Source organism: Salvia hispanica, chromosome 4 (assembly GCF_029641045.1).
Source record: "Salvia hispanica isolate PSC_SH4W2 chromosome 4, Shi_PSC_v1, whole genome shotgun sequence".
Taxonomy (NCBI): Eukaryota; Viridiplantae; Streptophyta; class Magnoliopsida; order Lamiales; family Lamiaceae; genus Salvia; species Salvia hispanica.
Window position 1 is genome coordinate 5133842 of NC_142695.1, and position 12638 is coordinate 5146479.

At 40.4% G+C, this 12638-nt stretch overlaps 1 long non-coding RNA gene across 1 annotated transcript; it reads right to left on the bottom strand.

Moving 5' to 3' along the window:
- Positions 1-832: 832 nt before the first annotated feature.
- On the bottom strand, positions 833-2858 carry LOC125191810 (uncharacterized). Its single transcript, XR_016137526.1, has 4 exons — positions 2717-2858; positions 2564-2639; positions 2423-2493; positions 833-1119 (listed from the first exon to the last, which is right to left on the bottom strand). It is a non-coding gene; the product is annotated as an uncharacterized LOC125191810 (long non-coding RNA).
- Positions 2859-12638: the final 9780 nt, after the last annotated feature.

The following is a 12638-nucleotide window of genomic DNA, read 5'->3' on the forward strand; positions in this document are numbered from 1 at the left end:
TGAAATTTTTTGAATGGGGGGTGAAAGCAAGAAAAATAACCGAATGGCCCTCTTCAATTAATCTTGAGGAATTTATATTAAACATGAATTAGTATAAAAAAATTGAAATCTGAAATGTAAAATTTTGGGCCAAAATGAAGGAATTCTCCACCTTGATGAAGAACAGAAAAGTATATTTCCCTTCTTGAACTTGGTTAGATATGATCTCCCTTTGACCATGCTAAATCCTTTGAGTTGGTCTTAGATATTGAGTTTGTAAATCAAAAGCAGAATCCAGGAACGTACTTGAAGTCTTAAACCTAAAAACGGTGGATATGTCCATAAAAAATTACTACTATACTAATATTTGCATTGGATATGTTTCCAACGGTTACAGGGCATAAATGTACTTTTACATTTACTATTGGATAGTAATCAAAGGTGGCGTTCGGTTGCCATGACTAATAATCATGAGACTATCCATCTAGGATTAAGTTGTGGAATTATTTTAGTTGGAGGGGGAAGGCTATGACTAATTATGATGAGACTATCCATCTAGGATTAAGTTGTAGAGTTCAATCTTATGAACCAAACATGATACATATTTGATCATGGAATTTAATTTTGGCAACCGAACACCCCCAAAGTTTAACTGAACTAAGCCTAAACATCAACTGCATATTCTTTCTTTAACTAAGACTAAATATTAACTGCATCTCCCTGCATAACTAAGACTAAATATCAATATTATGATTGCCATATTGTCACGCCCGTATTTTCTCCTTAGAAAATACGGTTGATCGCGACTATGGGAGGATTAAAGAAGCGTGGAAGAAAAGGGAAAACACGCATCTTTTGACCAAAATATTTTAATACTACTAATTGAAATAACTTAGAAAACAACATAGTATCATTTCAACAAAGTACCAATTCTAAAGAAATAAAGACTAGAAAGTAAACAATTTTGAAAAGAGTTTGACCCTCAATGCTAAAAGAATTTTAAGGAAAAGACACACTGCGGAAGCGTTCAAGACACGGAAAATGCTGAGTATGAAGACACGACATATCCAACGATACTAAGCAAGCCATAAATAATCCATGAATTCTGCTCAACATCCTCCCCGTCCGTCGCCGCTCAATCTACACATTAAGAAAAAAACAATATGCAGGGCTGAGTACTTGGTGCACTCAGTAGACACATGCCAAAACAGTTTGTCAAGCCATACCGAGTGATCTTGGGGTTTTATATGAAAAGAACCCAAGTCACTAAAAATATTTTTACATAAATTTCGGTTGCAACCATTTTCCATCCACATCACCATCACCCTGAACATACATGACAAGGAACGTGGCCACGAACCAAGTCACTAGACCGGCCAACTCCAAAGAGATAACGCACAATCTACTGGGTGTACACTAGTCCGAGCAGGGTTTGCGGCCCTACTGGGACCCGAATTCGATTAAACATACATGACATAGCCACTTCAGATAGGTTCATTCAAACACAAAACATGGAAAGACAAACAATTTTCACCTCCTTTTCACATAAAAAATTAAAAATAAAAGTATTTTGAACATAGTCCTTATTTAAAAGGAAAAAATCCACGTACTAAATTTCATATTGGGTCAATTAGATAAACTAAAATAGTAGTGGCACACAACCATTTAAATACCCAACACTTAACAACAAATAAAACAGCAGCCTGTATACTCCCAATTCCCAAACATCACACGTCTCCCTCTCTCAAATTTCGTTTTTTTTTTAAACAACATCGTTCTCTCTTTATCTAAATCCTACTGCCTCTGCCTCTGTCCCTGAAAATTTGATACAATTTACTATTTCGGTCCGTCCCTTAAAATTTGATACACTTCACTTTTACCATTTTTGGTAGTGGACCATATTCCACTAACTCATTCCTACTCACATTTTATTATAAAACTAATACTTTAAAAGTAGGACCCACATCCCACGAACCTTTTCAACTCACTTTCCATTACATTCCTTAAAACCCGTGTCGGGTCAAAGTGTAGCAAATTTTGGGGGACGGAGGTAGTATAATACAGTAGCTCCCATATCTGAAACACATATTTCAGCTATAGCTCCCTCTCCAGTTCTCCAAAAATTTTCGTCCAAAATCACAGTTAGGAGGTACCCATCTTTCTCTTCCAACACTCACGTCTCTCATCCTTTTCCCAAATCTAAATCTTTCATTAAAAATTATAGTTATTCGTTTCAAATATTTATGGGCAGACACGGGATTTAATTGAAATTGAAAAGAAACAGGAAACAACTTCTAAAGCCTTAAATATCGAAGCTTTAGGAGGAAAAAGATTATCATTCAACAAGTTTCAAGAAATTAAATTCCAAAACTTTTCCGGGCTGTGATCTACTGTGAAATATATGTGACCATGATGCGGAGGATTTCAGAGATTAAGGATATACCTTTGAAGAGAAGAAAATTTGCCCAAGCAGAAGGTATTGAAAAGTCACACTCTCTCGATTTCTCCTTCCCACTGTAAATGTCGAATTTTGGGGTCAACAACTACAGAGGGTTTCGAATTCAATGGAAGGAGCAGAAATTACCTTCGCGGAAGAAGCAGAACTTGCAGAAGAGAAGATATTGAAAAAAAATCACAACTCGTTGCGTTTCTCCTCCACACTGTGATTTCGAGAATTTTGATTATGGAATCGACCAATATGCAGATTTTCGAATTCAATGGAAGGGGAAGAAATTACCTTCACTGAAAGGGAAGAAAACTGCAGGAACGACGGACTGCTGAGATTGTGGGAGAAGGTGTATAATATAGAGATTTGATTGGTTTGTTGAGAGATTTTTGGTAGTGGAAGCAACGGTGGCGACGTGGATTTAGGAGAGGGAATTTATTTTGATTAAGAATTTGACTGCAGTAGAAGAATAATTAATTTATATTTTGGCTTCTCAAATCGGTCAACCAAAAAGGAATAAAAGCTAGAAACATGGGAGGTAAAAAGATAAGCCTAAATATTTGGTTTAGAGTATTTATTGGTATTTTATTTTTAGTATTTTGGTGATTAAGTAAGAACGCCTAATATTCCCATCGACGACACTCACATCAATCTCGCCGAATACTTTCACCACACGATTAACCAACAACGATCAAGCATTCACTAATTTCATTCACAGTCAATCGAAACAAAGAAAGTATTTTATTTAAGGTCTATCACTCGCTCGTTCTCAAAACAAAACTCAATGTGAAGAGGTTCTAAAAAAAGCGGGTGTTACACATATTGAACGACTGCTATGATGTTGTGGCAAAAAAATTTAATTTGTTACGTTTGAGGATAATTTTGTCAATTAATACAATAACCAGTTATGATAATGTCTTGATGATAATGTCTTGATGCTCGCAACGAAACTAATGTAATTTGATATACACTTAATATGTTGTAAATTCAAAATTATGATTAATTAAATTTCATTTTATGATGAATATTTTTTAATAAGTAGTTACGCCTATTATTTTTATTGAATAAAATATTTTAAAAACTTTCAATTTGTACGAAAAAAAACACTTTGAAATGGAAAATTTTGGCCCAAAATGAAGGAATTCTCCACCTTGATGAAGAGTAGAGAATATTTCCCTTGTTGAGATTGGTTAGATTTAATCCCCCTTTGACAATGTTAAATCCTTTGAGTTGGTCTTAAATATTGATCTGAGCTTGAAATTGTTGCATATTGTTTTTTCAGCTAAGCTCAAATCATGTTATGCTGTACCTATTTGATGTAGCACTATATTTTTCGTATGGCACAAGGATGAGTTAAGTTGGTTCTGGGAAATTAAAGTAAAATAATAAAATGAAGAAAAAGAAGTTATCTTTCCACTTAATCCGTCTTTCCTTATCCCACATAATATTCTTCCTCCTATCACATTTTTAATCACAATTTTTTCCTTATTAAATTGAAATTTAACTCAGTAATGTAAAAATTACATGTAAGTTGGAAAATGGTGGATAGTGAAATTCATTTTAATTAATTAAAAGTAAACATGAGTGATTGGTATGAAAAAAGATGTTACAATATGGGTCATATGCATGTCAAAACTGAAATAACAATGACAAGTTAATTCCTGGCTTATGACTTATACTTGATAATAACCAAATCTAAATCCAAATTATATGTGGACTTTGGTGGGGGCATGACATGAGAAAAGTAAGCACCAGATGACATGGCGAGAGGTCGTAACGCTGATGCGAAGAGAGGCGCAAAGAAGATTGGAGGAGAACTAGTTTCAAAACCATACTTTGTTTATGATTGGGAGAAGAAAATATTTATATTTCATATGTAATGTGAAAATATTTATAATAATCGGCTCGACTCTCTTATTTATAAATAATATGCATTCCAGGAAAGAACCGACAAAGATGAAGCTGATAATTCAGCTCGACTCGATACATGACAAGTAATTAAAATAAGGACTCGATATGGCAGCGCCTGCATGTGAATCAAATTTATACTAGTAGTACAAATTTGAAATTCTTTGCATCCATAGTTATTCAAGACAAACGAACCACAATAGGGCTGTAAGGTCTATACTTCAGCCAAGATTACAAGTAATACAATCAAGAAACTGATCTAGCTATTACACTACTAGATCTACTGTCTTCTACTCCTTCTATTGCACCTGAAACACTTAACACACGGATTAAAAGCGTTCACCTCAACAATAGATAGTAAAAGAACTCAGGAATAACCAAAGAATAGAAACAAGATCAAGAACAATTTATAGGCTCAAGTTGCACCAAGTACAACTGCACAGGTCTATAAATCCGACCCTCAATTCCTTAGTCACCAATTGATTTGCCCCTCAATGGAGAAACCTTAGTAGATAACCAATCTACTCCACCGTATCCACAGAAACCCTAGATCCAGCAACCTCCTCGTTGCAGAGACAATCCAAGGCAAAGCCACGGCCAAAACACCAGTCACCCAATCCTCAGTGTATACACACGCAGAGGAGAAAGAAGAGAGATCTGTCACGCCCGCATTTTCTAAGGATAGAAAACACGGTGAATCGCGACCAGAGGAGGATTAAAGAAGCGGGAAAGAAAGGGGAAAACAGCAAAATTCAACCAAAGCTCGATATAAATGGGAATAGCTCCAATTAGAGTGTCTCAATAATCAACAACTCAAAAGAATATTATCTCTACAATACAAGAACTCAAAAGAAACAATATTCAGCGGAAGCATTCGAGAGAAGAATAATGTCATGTATGGAGACACAACATAATCCGAACATTTGTAAAACATCTTCTTCACTTTTATGCTCAACACCCACCGCGCTCGTCACCGCTCAACCTGCACATTTTTTTAAAACAAATGCAGGGCTGAGTACTTGATGCACTCAGTGGACTCATGCCGAAAACGTTTTTCAAAAAAAATTGTTTATCATGCCATTAACGAGTGACCTCGGGGTTTTAACTTTGAAAGGGGCCCGAGTTACTAAAACATTTCACCAACATCATCATCACCATCAACCTCAACATCATCAACATCACCATATCATATCTGAACTACATGACAAGGAATGTGGCCACATTCCAAGTCACTAGACCGGCCAACTCAAAGAGATAGCGCACGATCTACTGGGTGTACACCAGCCTGAGTAGGGACTCACTCCCTAGTCAGACCCGAATTCGTTAACCATACATGGCAAAAGCCACTTCAGATAGGTCCCACAGCATCACAAAAATAAAATATGGCATGACAAACATATCTCCCATCATTTCAAAATAACATGCTTAGGACATAGTCCTTATTTAAAAAGAAAGCCCACCTCATTCGCTTAAAATCATCAACTTGTCTTTCCATTCCGTTCTCAAATAGCTTGCAAAAATCACCCTTTTATGAATAAACATAATATACAGGAATTAGACTTTACGAAAATAGTTTAAGTTAAAACAATGCATGCATCCTACGCGATATTAAATCTTACCCTTGATCTCCCCTTCTTTTACTGCCACCCGAGCCTTCATCACTCTTGTAATTGATTTCCAGTCCAACTTAGATAAACAAGTTGCCCAAGTCCCTAATTAAAACTTTAGCCTACTATTTATCAATACTGCTTGAAACAAAACTTATGGTATTATATAGAACAAAGGGCCATACTCACATCTCATTTTCTCATTACGTAAACCCCCAATGGAATGTGAAAATGTCCAACTCCGTCTGCCTTCTCTCTCGCCGTCACTTCTCACTCTTTCTCTTTTCTTTTCTAGTTCGGTCCAGTTTCGATTTAAGTTGTGAAATCTGGAAGCCTCTGCCTCCTGTTTTCTTTTACTTCATTCGACGCTTCACTGTCCTTCGCCGCTGCTGCGGTGGACTCCAGCTGCTGCTGCTGTCATCCCGCGTCCGGAGCCCGTTGGTTCGCCTGGAGTCACAGTCGTCGGCACTGCTGCGACAATTCGCGCACTCAAGCTGCGTGAGCTGGCGCGTCGCCAATTCTCTTTCTCATCTCTGTCTCCTTTCTCTCTGCTTCTCTTTCAAATCGAAAACCCCAATCCGGTGAAAGCTCCGCTGCTGTTCCCACTCGCGGAAATCAACACCAAATTGAGAATTTCAAACTCTTCATTGATTTCTCAATACCATCCCCTTTCTCTTTTTGGCCAGCTCTCCCTCTGTCTAGCTCATCTCTCCATCTTCTCTTTCTTAATTTACAGCGCCGCCGTCTCTCTGTCGAGTCGGTATCCGCCGCCTAGTCGCTCAGTCTGCCGGAACTGCACAGTCGTTAGTTTTCACGGCCTTACCCACCGCGTCCAAATCTGAACAGCGGCGAGTCTCCATCGCTGCCTTTCTCACGCCGCTGCTGTCACTGTGTGCCGACATCTCGTGATCCGCCGTCAGCCCCTGCTGCTCGACGCCTATTGCTGCCATTCGTGACCTCGAGCACCACCTCGCCGCTGCCGCCGTGCGGCAGTCGCCTCTCTCGCCCTCCTCATCAGCAGCCGGTCGCCGCCGTCGCCTCGTTCCTCTCGACGCCTGTGATGGCCTAAGCCGCTGCTCCAACACAAAATCCGTCGCCTCACTCAACTCCTCGCCCCCCGGATTAAAACTCTAAACAGCGCCACCCATCCTCTCCCTCTCTCGGTTCTAGAATTTAATGAAAGTAATGTAACTTCAAATTGTGAGAAGACTTGTAGTATATAGATATCAACTGAACTGGATTCGTTACAATCTTTCGGTGGTTACAGATCATGGCCAAAAATTCCTCAACAGAAAGGGAGTGGTTGATTTTGTGCGATTGCATAAACAATGAAGCTCACTTGGGCTTTAATAATCGGGCCTCGAGAAAAGAATTGGCTTGACAAAAAAAATGAAATAGATCATGGCCCAATTTCTATTAACGGAAAGCCCATTCCATTAATCATCGAAAAGAATTGAATGCAAAAAAATTTCGGCTACACAAACAATGTCTTGGAGAACAAATAAAAGGTAGAAAAAGTCGGGGTATTACAGATCACACTCTCAAGCCTTCAGCACAGAGAGAGAACACCAGAAGGAAAGGGAAACAGAAAACCCTAGTTTTTTCACACTCACAACCGAGAGAGAAAAAGAGAGAGGCAGAAGCAAAAGTCAGTCGGAAGAGAGAAGGAACCAGTATATAAAAGACACAGCCCCAACTCACCACCACATTCTGCCACGTGTAGGGCACCACTGGAGATTGGGCTCAAGCCCAACAACGTATGGCCGGTTACTGGTGGAGCAGATTGGGCCTATAAGGGCCATACTATTACACTTCTCCACCTTGGACCTTATCAAAACTAGTGAGGAATTTGACCTGTGCCTTTCATCATCGCCTATTGATGCCTTCCCAGTCAAGGACTGATAAGGCTAATTTCATGCATCGGTATGTGCAAAAAAATGTTATAATTTGCTGGGTCTAACACGTTTCCTAAGCCAGGTGTGTGAAGAAAAAACGCTAGATCAAGGAAGTAAAGAAGGAGATGGTCTAGCGAGAGGAAGGAATGAAAAATGAGCAGAATTTACAAGGAAAAGTGGCGTGACAGAGGAGTCTACAGCTGAGGGCAACAAAGTCATTATCAATACCTCGCTGGGCCCACTAAAACGCCTATAAATAGAGAAGAGCATGCAGCGCAGGATATAGTTTTTTACTCTTCTTAGCTCATACATTTATACACACACTTGGGAAAAATTCTGGGGATAATCGTGATAGGGGGGTACTTTCTAAAGATCTCGAGTTTGGTAACACCGTCCTAGTGAGGGCGAAGATACAATTGTTTTAGTTTCAGCTGTTTTTGCTAGTTTCCACCGTCGAACTTCACTTTTGGGAGTCGACTTTGATGCTGATGATGTTTAACTGCTTATCGCTTATGGATCTGAGTTTAGCTGTTTAATTTCAAGTTATTTTGCTTAGATCTCTCTGCTGTTAGCGTAATTCTTAAATTGCTATGTCGATCTCTGCTTATTTCATTATTGAGGTGTTTGATGTGGAATTTGGTGACAGATCTGTGGTTGATTGAGTGTTCGGAGCTTAAATTTGTAAATCTGACGTGATGGAGAATTTCTTCTGTTTGGAGTTCGTGTCGGACGCTTGGATCCGGAGTGGATTTAGCGTCTGAAGTTGGTTTTAGCGTGTGAAAGAAACAGTAGTTGATAGACTTGTTTTATTTCCTTTGTTTTCTATTTCACTTCGTCTAGTTATGCAGATCTGTTAAGTTCTTCGTTATTTATGCATAGATTTGATTTCAAGTTAGTAGCCCTGTTATTGATTTGCTTATGTGTTTTCTCAAGAAGTTTTATGCGAATTTGGTTGTAGAAGACGATGTCACTGTCAGTTAGTACGAGAGTTAGTTATTCTGCTACTTTCCAGTCGTACTCTGCTTTTTCTTAGATGTGGTCCCACCGTAGAATTATCTCCTAGGTCTAGCTGTTAGGTTAAGTTTCTTTCTAATATTCCCAAGTCAAGTTAATTTTAATTTTTTTTCCTCAACCCAAGAAAATGTGTGGCAGCAGCCAACACCAAAAATACTCCCAAATCCTTGATTACGAGTCTTACGCATCCTTCTATGTGGGATCGATCCCTACTTCCCTATACTAGGTTTAGTAAAGTGGTTGAGGGTTTTTGAAGCGGGGAAGTACTTGTGTGTCCGACGACCAGGATTCCGCACAACCTACGAGTTCCTAGACCAAGTGATCTAGTGGACTTGCTGGATCTGGGGAACCTGCCTTATTTGAATATCGCAACACTGCACACACACCACACTTGTACTGTCACATCCACACGTAGCTTCAAGTGGCGCCGTTGCCGGGGATGGATGGCGTTTGCTGTTATTAAGGATTTGTTGTAAATATTCTAATTTTTGTTATTTTCTTTCTCCCTGACAGTTTATGAAAGCGGGCTTCCAATCTGGAAGTTGGGCAAGTTCATCTGAAGCAGGGAGTGGCCAGTACGAGTGGCGAATCAAGCAATCTACATCTACCATCACTACTAGATCAGGATTGAGAACGGAAGATCCATTCCCGTTCGAGTCAGAAAGTGAAAAGGAGTGGAATTCATCGACAGAGGAGAATCCAGGGACATCAACCGAACCAGAGCATTCCGAGACCGAGGAGGAGAAGGACCCAAATATGGCTCATCTACTGGACCCCGATCCGGAAATAGGGTCGCTCACCGCATATCTTGACGGTGAACCCGCTCATGCTATAGTCTCGAATCCACGACGGAGGTCGATCGACATCAAGACAAATGTGCTTGGAGTTCTACCTACTTTCTCTGGGTGTAGGAATGAATGCCCTTATGAATTTCTGAACGAGTTCAGTAAACTATGCAGCATTCAGAAGCGACCCAACGAGGCAACAGAAGAGGACTACCGTCTTCGAGCAATTCCGTTTGCTCTCAAAGGGGAGGCGAACACTTGGCTGCTGAGGCTTTCACCGGACTCGATCAACACGTGGAAGGATTTTAAACTGGAATTTTTGGATTACTTTTTTCCATCTAATAAGACGAATGCCTTGAAGAAGGAGATTCAGGAGTGCAAACAAGAATACGATGAGTCCCTAAGTTCTTATTGGTCCCGCTTCAAGGGGCTGCTGGATGCTTGTCCAAACCACAGGATGATAGAAGCGGAGACTTACTATTTGTTCTATGAAGGTGCAAACCCTGAATCAAAGGACTTGATAAACTCCTCGAGCGGGGGAAATTTTACTAAGAACAAAGCAAGTGAAGCCAGGGAAACGCTGGGGAGATTGATTGAGGCAAAGAAGGCCTATGATAACCCGCGAAGCATATTGAGGAGATGATCAGCTAATGCCGTGATGGATCAAGAGGACAAGAAGGTGGAAGATAGGATCGATAAACTGGAAAAGGCCTTGCTAAGTGCGATCGAGAAATGCAATCCGCATGCCCCAGTGGAAAATGAGAAATCTCTTGGTCAAGAGGAATGGCAATTGCAACAATACTACAACCAACCCTACGAAGGAGAATGCCACGCTCAAGCAAGTTCGATGGGAAGTTGGAATCCCGATGGAAGTTGGAATCAAGGGAGACAGAGGGACGCTCCATGGAGGACTCACCCAAACATCAGATGGACTGACCATGATCAAAGCCAACCACCTCCCTTGCAGCTCACGAATTTTGCACACCCTCCGGAGAGGCAGTCCAATTGGCCAGGGAAGGGACAAGAAGGACAATTGCAGCTGGGATACAGGAATCAGGATCAAGCTAATTGGGGAAACAAAAATCAAAACAACCCAGGAAACTCCTATGTGCCACCTCACCAAAGGAATAACCAAGGCAATTTTCAGAATTTTCAACAGAACCATCCAGGGAATCAAGGGTCGAGTAACCAATACAACAATCATCAAGGAAATTTTCGACCGAACCAAGGTCAAGGACAAAATTTTGGTCAATCCAACTTCAGACCACAACGGAGTTTGGATGACATGGTCCATGATTTGGTAAATTCACAGCAGTTCATGCAAGGTAACCTACATTCCAACAATGACATGGTGCACAAGTTACAAGATGCTCAGTCAGAGCAAAAAGCATGGAACATGATGGCAAAACAACTTTCCCAGATCGCAGTGTCTTTGAACGAGATGCGAGGGAATGAAGGTAAACTTCCTGCTACCGTCAAACCGCCAGATCGGGCAAATATTAGTCAAATTACTTTGAGATCTGGGCGGGGTTATGAAGGGCCAACGTTGGGAGCCGATGAGGAAGCGCCTATGCAAGCCAAAGAAGGGAAACAAAGTCAGAAACAGCAAGAAGGAGGCGCTGAACCAAGGGAGATCATTGTTCAGAGAGACCCCCAGAAGGAAGATTTAGGGGGATCTCTACCTCGACCAAGGGACCCATTCTTCCTAGACCCCGAACCTGAGGAAGTAAGTAAGGAAGGAAACAAGGGAGTTGATGAAACCCAGGCTGGGACGTCCACAAATGCAGTAAAGCGAGCAAAACCATTTCCATATCGTGGGGAGGCGAAGAAGAAAAAGGATGATACAGAGGATCTCATGGAGATTTTCAGCAAGTTGGGTAGTATTAACTTAAGAGAGAATCGATCCTAACATCCCTGGTGAGGAATGAGTGATCGAGTGAACCTAACAATTGGGTAAGTAGAGAGCTATCTTGACAAACTGACAGATTGGCTAGGTAAAGGAAGGGAAAGGGCCTATTTGGAGGAGTGCAAACTATTGGAATGACCTTAATCTTGTGGGGACAGATGCCTAAAATTGAAACTAGCTCATGTATATATGTGTTTTGCGTGTTTGTGTGATTTTCTTATATTTCTTAGTTTTTCTTGAGTCTAGGTCTAGGAGTCGGTCAAGAGATAACCTCGCTTGAAATTTGCCTTATTCTTTTTCTTTTCTTGTCTTTATACTTGAGGACAAGTATGGTTTAAGTGTGAGCAGTTTGATAAGGCTAATTTCATGCATCGGTAATGTGCAAAAAAAATGTTATAAATTGCTGGGTCTAACACGTTTCCTAAGCCAGGTGTGTGAAGAAAATCGCTAGATTAATTAAGTAATGAAGGAGATGGTCTAGCGAGAGAAAAGGACGAAATGAGTAGGATTTACAAGGAAAATTGGCGTGACGGGGGAGTCTACAGCTGAGGGCAACAAAGTCATTATCAATACCTCGCTGGACCCACTAAAGCGCCTATAAATAGAGAGGAGCATGCAGCGTAATGGAGATATATAGTTTTCACTCTTCTTAGCTCATACCTTTTACACACACACTTGGGAAACATTCTTGGGATAATCGTGATAGGGGGGGGGGGTACTTTCTAAAGATCTCGAGTTTGGTAACACCGTCCCAGTGAGGGCGAAGATACATTTGTTTTAATTTCAGCTGTTATTTTGCTAGTTTCCACCGTCGAACTTCACTTTTGGGAGTCGACTTTGATGTTGATGATGTTTAACTGCTTATCGCTCATGGATCTGAGTTTAGCTGTTTAATTTCAATTTACTTTTGCTTAGATCTCTCTACTGTTAGCGTAATTCTTAAATTGCTATGTCGATCTCTGCTTATTTCGTTATTGAGGTGTTTGATGTGGAATTGGGTGACAGATCTGTGGTTGATTGAGTGTTCGGAGCTTAAATTTGTAAATCTGACGTGATGGAGAATTTCTTCTGTTTGGAGTCCGTGTCGGACGCTTGGAT